The sequence below is a fragment of the Lathamus discolor genome, chromosome Z (genome assembly GCF_037157495.1).
Source record: "Lathamus discolor isolate bLatDis1 chromosome Z, bLatDis1.hap1, whole genome shotgun sequence".
NCBI classification, from domain to species: Eukaryota; Metazoa; Chordata; class Aves; order Psittaciformes; family Psittacidae; genus Lathamus; species Lathamus discolor.
The window spans coordinates 49,708,637-49,723,515 of NC_088909.1; the positions used below are offsets into that span (position 1 = coordinate 49,708,637).

At 43.2% G+C, this 14,879-nt stretch overlaps 1 protein-coding gene across 5 annotated transcripts in view; it reads left to right on the top strand.

Annotated features, from left to right (window-relative positions):
* The first annotated feature begins 400 nt into the window (after positions 1 to 400).
* SEMA6A (semaphorin 6A) overlaps positions 401 to 14,879 on the top strand; it is a 116,980-nt gene continuing 102,501 nt past the window's right edge. For 2 of the 5 annotated variants that reach the window (XM_065661906.1, XM_065661904.1), the window contains exon 1: positions 401 to 752. The gene's annotated coding sequence lies outside the window, so the exon portion shown is untranslated. Of the gene's footprint in view, positions 753 to 2,510; positions 2,644 to 14,879 lie in introns of those variants that run through there. The other 3 variants (XM_065661902.1, XM_065661905.1, XM_065661903.1) reach the window with 2 other exon arrangements.

Below are 14,879 nucleotides of genomic sequence, written 5' to 3' on the forward strand. Positions count from 1 at the left end.
CCAGGGATGCCGCCCGCCGGGGCGGGGCGGGGCGGGACTGCCGGGCACGCGCCCCGCCCGTCTCGGTGAGCGGGGCGGGGCAGAGGGGCGGGGCGCGCCCGCCCGCCCGCCGTGCTCCAGCCCGGGCTTTGTCTCCGCCTCCGCCGGCGAAGCAGCGTCCGTGGGGCAGGGCGGCGAGGCAGGGCAGCGGCGGGACGCAGCGGGTCCTCGGTCCGATGCCCGGCAGCGCGGGGCGAGGAGCTACTGCACCTTCGTGTCGCGGCGCGGCGAGTGCCTCCGGGCTCGGAGTTTTCCCGAAGCAGCCGTCACACCGGGAGCACTTTTGGTAGAGAGGGAGCAGGAGGAGACCCCGAAATGCCTTACCTCCAGAAGCGCGACTGAACGGGACTTACTGGAGTGGAACCGTAGTGGAATTTGGGTCTGGAGAGGAGTTGCTAACGCTTTTTCGTTTTTTGTTTTTTTGTGGTTTTGTGTTTTTTTGTTTTTTTTTTTTTTGTCTCCGTTTTTGTTCTTCTCCCTATGCCCTCCCCTCTTCTCACCTATCATTGGAAATGAACAAATTGCATTTGCAATTCAGAAAGTAGAAATACTAAATATTCCATCCCCCGGGAATCACACATGTAGTAATGACAAAGGATTGCAAAGGAGAGAGTGGCTCCAGTTTCCCAGAAAGATCCCCTTAAATGGATTACTAAATGGGACACTACATCAGCTAGTTGTCCTCTAGCTGCCTAGATACATGCACCGAAAAGGTACAGTACTCCCCCGTCCGTATCTCTACCTGATGTTTTGGGGTTGCTTGTTAAGGGGGGTGCTCCAGGGCCGCCCCGGCAGGATGGGGAGGAGCGAGGATGGTGTGCGGTTTAAGCCTGGCTGCTGCGTTCTGTCTCGACAGCGTTTGCAGCGCCTAGGGAGGAGAAGAGCCGCTTGCAAGTGCACGCTCTGCGCTTGCTGTTGCCACTTTCCAGGCATACCGAGGCTTCGCCTTTCTTTCCTGTTTTGTCCTCTTTTTCTACCCCCACCCCCTGCCCCCCAACTGGTTAACGCGCTAGCCGTGCTCCCCAGCCCCCTGACACGGCTTGCGTGCGTGGTGCTCGGCCTCCCCTCCGCCACCCCAGCTCCCAGCCCTGCCCGCAGCGAGCCGGGGGTCGCGCCGCTGGGAGCTGGGCGGCCGCGGGACGCAGCCTGCGGGGCTGGGACCGGGGCCGGGACCGGGGCCGCCGCCCGCTCCCCGTGGGGCAGCAGGGCATCGAGTGGGGCTGGGTCTGGGGGGGTGTCTTTGTTAGAGGGACAATGTGGACTCTCCGTGAAGAGGCGTAACCCCGTGGTCTCAGCTTTTCCATGCGGGGTGCTTGGGTTGTGGTTCATTTATTTATTTCTTTATATATATATATATATTTTTTTTCCAAGCCTGGGGTTGTGTTTTGGGGGAAGTGGCCGGGAGCCGAGGAAACTTCTTCCGTGGCGCAGACCCCGACACTGCCGAGGGCTTTGTTCGCGATCGTGGGCTGGGGCCGCGGACTCCCTTCCGCGCCCTCTTCCCCGCAGACATCGGCCGCCGTCCCTTTCCCTCCACCCCGGTCCCGGCCGAGGTGGGCTGCCGCCTGCCGTCCCGCAGCCCCGGGAGAAGGGTGGCTGTGGGGCAGGGGTGCTCCTCACCCCTCTCGGCCGGGCGCTGCCAGCCTCTCCCCGGCTGGCCGGTGGCTCTGTCAGCCACTGCTCCGCGACTGGTGAGCGCAGGTTGGGCGCCGACCATGGGGTAGACCGGACCCTTCGGGGAGGCCCGGCGGCCGGTTACGCCGCGGGGCAGCCCAGCTCCTTTCCCTCTGCCCGCGCCCTCGTACCACGGCTCCTTCAGACCCTCTCTTCCCTGGGGAATGCGGGCGAAAGGACGGAAGAAAGAAAGTTTTTCTAAGGGGGAATAACAGAGGCACCCGAAACAAAGGAGGTCCTGTTTGGCCAGCCCTCCCTGAGGGGCTGCGGGCTGGCTGCGCGGCGCCCCGCACACGTCCCGCCCCGGCGGGGAGCCCCGGGACTGGCTGACGGGACGTGGGGGGCCCGGGAGCGGGGCGCCTTTGGTCAGCTGATGCCGAGGAGGGGACAGAATGGTGCCGGGGTGAAGGATGCTGAGGAGGTCGATAGGTTTGCACTCCCAGTCCCTATGTAGGCACGGGCAGAGAAGGCTCCCGGCTGACAGAGATGTGCGTTAGGTGCCGTGGCTGCGGCTCCACTTGAGCGGGCATCCCGCCGCACTCCCCGGGCTGTGCTCCTGCCGGCAGTACGCCGGGAACGCGGAGCTGGGAGGTTGGGGGTTTGGAGAGATCTGGGGCAGCGGCGCCTCGGGCAGCCCCTGTGGCCGGTGAGCGTCAGACCGCCTCGCTGACGGGGAGGGCGACAAAAACTTTGGGTCTCCCGCATCACGCGTGCAGAAAGTACCTGCTGCTCGCGAGGGTTCAGCCGTCCCACCGCCCCTTCCTTCCTTCCTTCCACCCTTCCCACCCGAGGGAGGCGTTTCTCGGGGGTGGCTCCGGCCGTCGTGGGGGCGGGGGCTGTCGGAGGAGCCGGGCTGAGGCGGCATCCCGGACACTTGCAGCGGAGATGCCCTTCTGCCCACCGTCTCCGTCCTGCCCGGCTCTTCTCAGGGTGAGTAGCAAGGCGGTAACTGCTGGGGTTTCTTTAGGCAAATGGCTCAGTCTTTTTCTAAGCTTGACCACTTGTTCAGGGGAAAATTCGTTCTCCTGTTCCACCCCTGAACTAATTGCTGCTTTTGAAGTTTGTAAACATGCGCGCCTGTGCCCGCGTCTGTGCAGCGCGCATCTCTGCTTGCTGTAGGCTGAAAATTATTTCGCTAATGGAATTGCAAGAAGTAAAAGCTTTAGTCAGTTCTGTGATAAACTGTAGAAGCTGCTAATTCCTGACTGTAAGGTGAATGCTTGATCTTCCAGAGGAGCGTATGCGGCTTGCAGGTGTTGTAAATAATGAAGAGCTGTATGTCCACAACCATTTTCAGTTATGGGGCTCTATGCAGGGTCTTATTGTTTGACACAGGTTCTGCTAGTAAAATGTTTAGTCCAGAGCAGTATTAATCATTAAGCTAACTCAAAGATAGCAGCTAGAGGCGTGATTTTCCCACTGTCTTTGCAAAAATTAGTTCAGTGACTGCTTTTGGTTTGCATTCATTTAATCTGTCATCCAGTAAGCCATTCTCATCCAAGTAATCTTTGCTTGGCGGGTAAATCCTTTGCCATCAACATGAGAAAGTCCAGCAGAGTCAGGGTCTTTTAATCACAGAACTCGAGATTTTGAGGAGTCTGTGGCATTTCTCTTAGAGAAAGATTTATGCAGCTGTTATCATGTTCAGGGCTTCCTTTGCTGTTTGTTTCCAGACCAGAAAAGCAAAATGAGCTTGCTCTGATTTTTGTTTTTGTTTTGGGTTTTTTTTTTTTTTTTTTAGGTTTTGTTTTAAATGAGACCAATCTAGTGTATTGTGAAGAAATTTGGGTCTGCTCCAGCAAACCCCTTTCTTCATGGAATTGCCTCGTATGTGGTTGAAAGCAAATACTAGCTTCAGTAAAATCAGGAACGTTTGTCACTCTTAAAAAAAGTACAGTTGCCAAGGCATTTCAGTTTCTAGGGTATAATTTTATCTAAAAGGAACCTGGTTTTAATATGGTAGCTTCTCATAAAGTATAAGGCAAAAAGAGCTAACGCTCTTTAAAGCCCAACAATTTCCTATGTATAAAAAGGTTGATCTCCGTTCTCCACCATTCTTCTCTGGAGAAAATCTCTGGCTTTCGTGGAAGTTTAGTACGGAATGCCCAGTTGAGTCTTCTGTCTGAATGCTAAACAAATTTTAAAATGGTAAGACTGTAAAGTGTATGTGCAACATTTACTTCTTATGTATTCTTGAAGCATGGGTGAATACTTTCAGGAAAGATAAATCTTGTGGTCACAGATGTTCTATGTATTCCCAATTAGTCTACATTAAAACTGTATATTCTTACTTAATGGCAAAACCAACCTTATCAACTGAACTCATACTACTTGAACCAAAAATAATTGGGCATTAACATCTGGGAGAAACATGACAAGCTAAAGTCTCTAGCTGGTTGAAGTTGAAAGCAAATATTAGCCAGAGTCCCCTCTTAATGTTTGTAAATAGAGATCAGAGTTATTTGCATTTAAGACTGAAGAAGGAGATGGATCGGGCTAAGGATGAGGAGTTGTCTCATTGAATTTTTTAAAAGAAGAAAAAAAAAAAAGGAAAAAGAAGAGAGATCAAATTAATGACCTGTGATAAATCAGACTAGAAACTGTTTGCATTAAAAAGGAAGTAGGTGATTGTGAACTTGCTTGTGCATGTTTTGTGAGGGGAAGGGGAAATTTGTCATCTTGTTTTGAAGAGCCATACATAAATACACATGAAAGGAGTTCACATGGTTTACAGCAGGGGAGACATAAAATGTTTTAGGATTAAATTGACCTGAGCTAATACATGCCTTACATCCAACTTGTTTGTGAGAATACATTGTTATACTACTCAAACAACTGTTTTGTGTTTAGTACCTGATTCCCATAGACTATAGCAGAGTGCTGGAAACAAACAACCGGGTAAATTCTGGAAAATAACATTCAACTCTATTAGATGCAGCATATGCTAGAGAAAAGTTGAACTGTACTAAATGAGAAGTATCCCATTTGATGCAGATGCTGCAGTATTTTACCTCCTACTGTTCATTTATTGAGGAGGTAGATTTTTAGCCCTTATCTTTCCCAGTCTCACTCACCCAAGTAAGCTTTGCTTATGCAGTTGAAGTCTTGCTTGCTTAATTTTCTGAGATTAAAGGCTTCAACATTACTCAAAATGGGACTTTTTTTTTTCGATGTTTAGGCCTCAGTCTGAAAATACTGCTCTCTGTTGGGAGTCTTTGTGAGGACCTGAAACTATTGTGCAAGTATGTTTGCTCTAGATCAGTCTTTAATGTTAAGGTCAGATCTAGGTCTGCGTGCCGCATCTGACAAATTGTGACAAGCTTTGTCTTGATGGGGCAACAGTAAACTAAGAGGCATAATCAGTGTTTTTTGCTGCGACCATTTGAGCACTTTATGCGCATTAATTCTGTGTATTGGGAGGGGGTGAGATATACACAGAGATATTTCTGGCAATAGGATGCAGTCAATAGTAGCATGGAGTCTGGCTGCTGATCAACAGCATACAGCAACCATGAACAGTGTTCAAAGGCAGAAAAAAGCAGCTGGGGGAAATCCTGTGCCTGAGCCTGACACCTCTTCATAGGAATATTTTCATATATGTGATAGGGTCGGTGAAGGCAGAGTGGACTTACCCAGTTCAAGTGCAAACCTGGCAGACTGGAGTTTGCATGTCTTTATTTTCTTTATGTACCATCTTGTGAGACAATTAAGCCATTATCTATGGTCATGGAAATAACAGAACGTTCACGTTTATACAGTGTTAAGAGATCTTTTAATTGTCCATGGTGAACAATGCTTTGGCTGTGGGTCTTGATTGCAACACGGCAATATGGCAGCACGGCTCAAGGGCACTGCTTTAAGATGTAAAGGGAAGAGTGCCACCTACTGTGATATAATTACATACATTACGTGTCCTGTGTGTCTTAAGAGAGTTCCCAGGCTGCTCGTTTTGCCTATCCTATTTTAGCAGCTGGAAGATGTGAAAGGATTCAAAATTAAATGTTGTATGGCAACTGAGGGAGAAAAGAAAAACAGAAGTCATAGGCACCTACAACAGCAGGGTATTCTGTAAGTCTTAGGAGGGGTTCAGTGAAAGACAGGCATAGAGGCATTTGCAGGTTTTGTCACTTCGGACTTATAAAAGCTGCTCACAGTTAATAGTGGTGCCACTGGAAATAGGGAAGGGGATGAAAGGGCTATGCCTTCCCCCATAAAATAATCATATTCTCAGCTTTTATGCACCAGATGAGCATAAATGAGGCTGCCAGACTTACACCCTCTGAAATGCAAAGTTCAGCTCCAGCTACAGTTGGATTGAAAAAGAAAGTAGGTATCACGGGTTTAGGTTTGGTTTTTTTTTTTTCAAACAAAACAAATAAAAATAAACAAAAAACCCCAAACCAAACAGCTTTCAAAAAAGTAGGAAGAAAACAAGAAAAAACCAACATGAATTATCCCATAATTCACTGCAAAACCTCTTGAAGTCAGTCCCAATATAGAACTGTAGTTATTTATCAGCCAAAAGGAGGGGTATAGTATGCTCTATGTGAATACAGAGTCATTTTTGTATGAAAGGAATTTTTCCCCAAGCCCCAATGTGCTTGTTTAGTGGCTGAAATAGAGATGTAAAATGAAGTAGATAAACCAGCTATTAACAGAACTGCCAGTTGCTGTATCTCTAGAGTGGAGACATATGGTAATTCACTACATTCAAGGATGACTTTCCATTAAAAGTATTGTTAATAATAGTAATTTCTATATATTTATACTGGATACTTGAAATTCACATATTGTGGACTACCCCATGCCATTCTTTCCAAGGGTTTTTTTTAGCTACTGACAAACCTGCTACTGAGGAACTTTCTGCGGAAATATAGTTTTACAACATTCATGTGGTGCTGAAGTTAGAGTTTAAAGGGCAGGTGCACAGGATTGCAGCACACAGCATGTGCTGTGCGACATGACAGCATGTGTGCTGTCCTTGATTTGAGAAGTCTTTGGCTTCTTCTCCCTTGCCCTCCCCAGGTAAAGCTCTGCCTTGACTGCAGGGTTACACCCTTTGTGTGATACAGGTAAAAGAAGCATTCCTATGCTTTTATGTCCTCTGTAGCCAATTTCCTTTAGTGAAAACGTAATGTTTATGAAAGTGGAAAGAAATAAAGAATATTTTTATCATGCCCTTTCAACCTAGTCTGAGACCATCTAGCGGATGAAGACTATAATACTAGTATTTTTACTGGCGATAATAGCATAAGTTTGATAATGCACTTTAAAAAAAAAAGGTATTCCTAACCCTCATCAATTTTGCAATGACCCTGACGGAATCTCAAGGGCTTCTAGTAATGAAAATGTGTGGAGTATATAATAGATATGGTTGGGTGTTCCAGTTCAGTGGATGGAAAAAGTACTCTCTCATGAATCCCACACACAATGGGAAAAACTGTGTCCAAATATATTCCTGACTGCAGCAAACATTATTTCTATTTTCTTATCTCCATCTGCTCAGCTTCACTCAGATGTTCTATATATTGAGTATTCCTATGTAAGGCTTTGATAATCAGATGGGAAATTTGCAGTGTTGGTTCCTTCACCATTGTTCATGAACATTTATCCATTACTCGCACTTGAGGCAGCCATTCATTGAAATGTTAATGAGAATTTGAAGTTTATAGTTCTGTACTTTTGGCGGTTTTTAAGCAGAAAAAAAATTGCTGTTTTGTTGATGCCATTCAAAATCTACTTTTTATTGGTAGACTGAGATGGATTCTATGCTAATTCCTCCCGCATTCCTGAATTATGGCCTAGCTAGGCACTGTCGCTGGGATCTTCATCTATTAATCATGGAAGCTGCTTTCTTATTCGGTTGCCATAGTTTCAGTGCCTCACATAGTGTTGGGGTGCCTTGGGAAAGGCTTAAGATATACTTGGACTTGCAAGCCTTGCAGTTATTTTGGCAGTAGAAGAGCTCTAAAGGAACAGAAAACAGCATCCAACATTATTCAGAGTTGGATTAAAAGAGGAAACTTCTGGATATGTCTCTCTGGACCTTGTTATGTGAACGTCCAGCTGATATTTACTCCCTAGATTTGCTTTTTGTTTTGTCTTGCTGGTAAAATGGTACACTTCAGAGACTAATGGCTACCTTTATCCATTGCAAGAGCAAAAGAGGCTTTTCATTAGTTCTGCTGATAAATGCTTGGGTAAATTAGGGCATTTAGGGTTTCCTAAGCAATCCAGGTAATTTGTTTTACATTCTCTTTTAACCTAGTTTACTGCATGACATCATGTTTGAGACTGAGTTAATGTTTATTGTTACCTTAAATTTAATAAAATGACAATAAGTAACCTTCTGTTAGTTGCAGAGCAGGGTGAATTACAAAGGAGAGAAGAGGAAATAAACTTTCAGACAGAACTAGTGCTCTTTCAGCATTGTGTTGGCTCTGGCAGTATTTTTTTTTTAACAATGTTTCAATATCTCTCCACAACTTTAGCATTAAAACGGGAATACTTTGAGAAATGCGGAGCTATAAGTAGTCAGAAATAGCTTTTTGACAAATGGAAAAGTAGTAAAGTAGTAAATAGATCTAACAGGAAAGTAGCTGGAAGACTGACTGGTAAATGTAGTGCTGAATATTAATTGTTTTGTCACTTATGCGTAATATAAAATAATGCACAAACATTTTTCACTAAGCAAATCATGCTCCCCTTTTTCCATTGAGAAAAAAATTTAATTACTTCTGTGTGAGCAGGACCAAGGCCCATGCTTTACCAGATACTTCAATCCCATTTCTTTTGCACTTTACAGTGTCTCCAGAATAACACAATTTCCCTCCAGTTCTAATAAAGCAATTTGGTTCTTGCACAGATAAGGTTGATACGTATCTTCTGCTTGAAAAAAAAATTAATAAGAGCCTTGAATATTCACATCAAGTAAATAATCATATTAAAAGCTGTGCAGTTTAGATGAAAGAATTCAGCATAATTGGAACTAATCTGGAAAATTGGCAACTTTTTTTACTTTCAGATGGTTAGCTTGCACTCAGAGATGAGTTTTAAAGCTTCAGCTTGGGACTTTACTACCCAATCTTGTGGTCATTTTTTCAAGTGAGATCGACAAGCAGATTGAGAACATGTGCGTGTTATTTGTAATCACCCTCAGGAGTCCTACCAACTGAACAAATTGAAGTCTAAAAAGTTCACATCAATTTTGAAGATTACAAAGCTCTGTTTGCTGGTAGATGCACAGAAAATCTGTGTTTGTAATTTTATACTCTCACATAGTATGGAATTTTCTGTTTTATAGTCTGGCTTTTGTGTACTCTGTTATATATGCATATTTACATGAAGTTAATCCCAGCCTTTTTTCATGTTAAACTTGCAGTGTGCCTGTATCTAGCAGGTTGGTGGTCTGATGTAACAAAATAATATGCCCTGGTCGTTTTGTAGAAGTACAAACTCTGTTGTTGTTTTTCTTCTCAGAATGTATTTTACTCTGTTTAGTTGCAGGTTAGGTATACAATAACTGCGTAGAAATTAATTTAAGCAGTTCTGTAAGGTGTGTTTACACTTCTTTAAGATTAGCTAATTATTTTTATTGCTTATTATTTAATTTTGTACCTCCAAGAAACAGAAGAGAGTGATAAGTGATTGCACAGTCAGTATAGATGCCCAGTCTTGTTTCTGATAGAGAGTAAAGAAGGGTTTCTACTGAACACCTCAGCAACGAGCCCTTACTCCATTTCAGTATAGTTTTTTCAGTTCATTTATCTTTGATCATAGAAGTTCTTCTGCATCCCTAAGCAGCTGAATTCAAGCATCAAAGGTACTAACCTCATCAAGGAAAGAAAATGACAATTTCTGGGAAAGTAGTTGCTGTATTTGTGTCTTTTTAGCACGGTTAGGGATTTTGCTTCACAAATCATGCACATGTTGAATAGCATCTTACTGCCTGAATATTCCTGGGAGGCTAAAGCTTGGCTTTGGCTTCATGCTCACAAAGGGACCTCAGAGACAGGAAAGTTGTCCTCTCTTCAGCCTGAGAGCTCCCTGCTGCCTGCAGCCAGTCCTCTGGTCTGGGCAGAGTAAACTCCTGCCCACTGGACCTTTGGAGTGGGTGGATGGGAAGGAAGGACGCGAGGGCAGCTGGAGCCCTGGCCGCATGCCTGGGTCTGCCTGGGAAATGCTGTGGTTGCCATTGACACGATCTAAGAGGTTACTACTGCATCCTGCCCCAAAACAACTGAACAAGGAAAAAGATGTGCCGTCTGGAGCTGTGTTTATGTCACTTGCTCTCAACGCATTGTACAGCCCGCTGTTTGTTGCTTGATGGCAAAATAGAGGTTGAGTCACACCAGTTTATCTTTCTTGAGTAGTACTGCACACTGTGAGCATGGTTAAATGCAGCCTGCTATTTGATTCAAAGTGCCTTTTTTATTATATCAGTATCACAGGCTGCTTAACTGCAGTCTTGAACCTCCAGTCATAGTCTGTACAGCATAATACTGGCTTTTCATCATATCTGTCTAATCAAAGAAGAGCATCATGCATGAAAAACAACTTTTGAATTTACTTTTCTGTATGAACAGTGTTTGGTACTATGTGTATAGACTTCTAATAGCTTTCAACCCTTTCTAATTCTGAGCCATTTGTACTTATTAATTAGAAATGCACAGCTTTTGCAATTACAACTTACTGATCCTAGCCATATTAATCAGAAATTACTGCAGTTAAATTGATCTTTTAAATTCGCTGTGGTCTGTTATAGGAGGGTGATTAGATGAAAGGTTTTTTAAGAACTGTGTCCATGCAAATCTCTGAATTGTTCGTATCATTCGCATTTTGTAGAAACACATTGTGTAGAAATTTTTTGTTGTTGTTGTTGTTCTTGGAATTAAAGAGGAAGTTTTGAAGTTTCTTGAAGAAGTTAGAAGGCAAACTTTTTTGTAGTGATTCTTTGGGAAGGTTTTTTCTCACCTAGGGAAATTATTGTTGAATTTGAATAGGAATTTGTTTAGTTTGTGAGGTTTTTTTAAGAAGAAATTAAGAACTGAATCCTTGAAGAGCTGTTGTGGGAAGAGGAAAGATTTTTGCATGAGCTGCTACACTTTTTCATTATTATCTGCAAGGTGTTTCCTTTTAATTCTGTTGTAGGGAAGTTCAGCATGTTCAGATACACTGATTAATTCCGTCACGAGATGTGTATATTGTAGGGTGGTGTCGTCTTTTTTGCTTTATCCTGTTTTAAGCGTAAGACCTGGAGATACTGCCAGAACACTTCCTTTCCCAAGATAAAATATAAAAAATAAAATCCTGTTCTTGTTCAACAGCATGTATAGTCCAAAAGGCAAATTTAGCCAACCTGGAGCTAATAGCCTGAAGGTGTGAGATGAAGGCTGGTGACCGACTGGCTGACCGACAATAATGCAGTTTTGATTTGTCGGGACATTTTTCTTGGAATACTACATACATGTGTTAGAGTGTCTTTCAGAGAAAACACAGAAAATAAAACGTGACGTGTGGAACAGAGTAACATCTCTGACACACAAATTCTAATTCCTTTCCAGTGCACCCTTTACATTTCTGACCAGTTGTTTTTGTTTGTGTTCATCCGTGCTTGTTCAGCTCTCTTGTAGCTGCTGAAATCCTGGAGGTAATGTCATTTGCAAAAATCAAAGAAGCCGAAGAGCACCCAATTCAGCCCGACTCTTTCTGGTAACATGTTGGTGCAACTGAATGCTGGTGGCCTGCTGCAGAAGGGTAGGCTGTACAATGACTGCTAATATTGAGGAAGGGGTCTGTAAGAATGCTTGCATTGATGTACCTTGAATAGCAAATCAGTTCTTTAGACTTCCCCTCTTCCCCCCCAAATGGTCAGTAATCTCCTTTAGTTTCAAATGGATGAAAGAATTCATTGTTGTCACAGTCAAAGAACTTAAAGAACTTTTTAAAACATGGAGCACCTTCATGGATGCTTACACCACTGGTTTTATGGAAGGACTAATCCTGACCTCCTCCTTTGTCCCAGGCTCCCAAGATCCAAATACCTGTATATCCAGCTGTAAACCTTTACTGAAACAAGTTGCCTTATCTCACATGAGTACATCATCAGAACCAGTTACATTGCTCACGTAGATAAGTGCAGAGGAGCTGGGCCATAGCACAAAAATATGGCTTAAAAGCAGGATCTAACATTTGATCTGTTAACATCAAACAGAAAAATGAGGACACAGTTTTGCTTCAGAGTGCATGTCCATATTTATTTCATCAGACATGGGATTTGTCTAGAAAAGCTAATTACTAAACAAGCTTTTGTGTATATTGGTGACAAACCTTGCTGACTTCAGTAGGAGCCATGAATTACTGAAACTTAAAAATTTTGGAGGAAATTAATTCATGAGGGAATGAATATCAGAACCATCAAGAAGGCATTGTACCATAATAGTATCTGTACATTGAACTGACATTTTAGCTTCAAAGAGTCTAGTAGTGGAAATTTTTCAACAGTAAACCAGCAGAGAATGTGTTAGCAGGGAGGCTGTGGAGTGCTACTTCGCAGCTGTGCTGCCTACTTCTAGACAACCATCGTATGACAGCCTGCTCTAACTACCCGTGTTTAAAAACAGGGTTGTGTAAGAACAAGCACAACACATTTACCAAAATACATTTACAGGGGGAGGGCCTTAACAATTTCAATGGGTGGAATTTACTGAGAGAGAACCCACTGCATTTACATCAGATTGCATGTCAATCTGATGAAAATGGAAATTCTGAATGAATCGGATATTGTGAGTCTGGAAGAGGGCAAGGAAGCTTTGTCTGCTGTTACATAGTGGCTTTAGAAATTGATACAGATTTCAAGACAAAACTTACGCCTTTTCGCACAGTTTCTAAGTGCAAGGGTACAGCTATAACTAACAGCATAATGTCTAGAGAGACAAAAAAGGAGCTTGGTCACATATTTTTTATGCTGAAAGTGAGAAATGCGTTTTTTTAAGTTTTACAGCAGCCTGTTCAACTAGGCAATTTACACTGTAAAAAATAACAGTAAAATGCACTGTGCTTTTTCCTTCGCATGTAGCCTGCCCTCTTGTGTTTCAAAATCTCAGTGCAGATGCTTCAGGCATCCAGATGATAATGAAGGGTAGTGAAAAACATGGAACAAAACCAAAAAATGATGGACACAAGCCATGCTCTTCAAAGGCACTGATTTTGTCTGTGTGTGTGTTGTCTTGCTGTTTGCAGTATAAGAAGCAATATAGTTTTCAGCTTTCTTACACAGAGACATAGACATTAGAAAGTGGGTTAGCCAAACTGATGTGCAGAAAAGCTCTAGGAGTGAATTCACAGTGACGGGTAAAGGCCGTAATGCATATGATTAAAGTGAGACATGCTGCCTACACAAGGAATTGCTAACAAGATTCTTTCACAGCTTTCATGTCTCAGCCTTGCTTTTACAGAAAATATATTCATGTTTAGTTTCAGTGCTTGCACCATTTTGCTCAGCCTACAGGATAGGTATACCAGTGCATCCAGTTGAACACATTTCAGAATTTACACTGAGTAGAAATGGTGGTTCCTCAGATTAGCAAAACGGAGTCCCAGATCAACATTTGCTTGGTCTGTCTTGGGCTCTTGTTCTCTTTACTGCTTAGTTCTTCAGTAATCATGGGGAAGGGAGACTAAAAGCACAGGTTGAGGCAAATTAGTTGGATTTTAGAGAAAGAAGGGAAGATAGAGATTCCATGTCCCTTAAACAGGGTTGTTAGTTTTTTCTCTCCTGCTCAAACAGGAGGGTTGAAATTGCTTCAAGCTATTAAATAGTTTCTGGCAGCAGTTATAGCACATCCCCTTGCTCGTATGAAGGATATTTTCTGTAGCTCAAAAGGTATTTAAATACTCTCTTGAAGAGCTTCCAGAATTTAGAAGTGTATAGATTTTTTGCAAGATGGAGAAAAATAGACTGCAGCAGCTGTATGTTGGCCCAGTGTTTGGAAGAATAAAGAAAGAGTAATTCAAATAATTCTTTATTTTAAAAGTGATTTAGAAATCAGCTAGAAATGGGCTTGACCCACAAATTTAAGGAAATTAAAATTTTCAGTTTTGATTAATTTTTTTTTTTTTTTTTGACTGAAATGCTATTCTAAAGAAATAGTGCGCATTCATATTTGGATTTTGCCTCAGGTGAGTTCCATGTGAACTCAGTGCATATTTTAAACCATTTCATTTGTGTCTTGCTTGAGACACAGCATCTTTCAGCCTTCTTTTTCTTAACAATAGTCATATTATGGATACAGAACAGGCAAAATGCAGGTTCTGGAAGTCATTCTTTCAGCCATCCAGGAGTTACTTTTGTGTTAAGGATTCAAGCCCAAGAACTTGCAGGGGTTAGGATGTTTTAGGTTTATTGGTTGTTGAGTTTTTTACTTTAAGATACCTAGGGAGAGAGTTTTTTTATGTTTTGGAGTCATTCTGCTCCCACTCCTGCTGATCTTGGGACACCCACACAATCTAAGAAATCAGCAGAAGGGCACAGCTGCTGATCAAGATGTGTATGCTCATGCGCTTTAAATTTGTGCCTTCCCTAAATCTGTTTTGTCCGGGTACAGTGGACTCCCAAGTGGTGAAGACCTTTCTGAAGAGGTGGCATAATTGTGTTTGCACCCTGCAATTACTGTGCGGACAGATGCTTGCTTCTGACCCTAGTTCACACCTTTGCCCTCTTCTCAATCCACACCTCAGACTTAGTTGTGCAAGCTTGCAGATGGTTTTAGACAGAGCCTTGGGTAGAAAGCTGCTGTTGAGCAGCTGACATTGTGTGCAGAAGAAAGGTGATGCATTCATAAAGAAAGCATTCAGTTCTTCAGTCACATCTGATCAGGTCTCCCTTTTCAAAAAATAGTGAGTTGCGTGTGTTTGAAATGTCTAGAGACACAACTCAGATGCATGCAAAAGTAAGTTACCTCTGCCGAAAGAATTACGAGGTGCCACTGTGTGACAAGATGGCTTATGCTAACTAGTCTGATCATCTTTGAAGAAATAGGTGGGATACTCCGTAAAATATTATGTTGCACTCTCGTGATGAACCTGTGATCTCCTAGGAACATACACAGTATTTCCATTGACAACAGCAGGTGTGAAACAAGGACACTGTCTTTGGCTATGGTTTT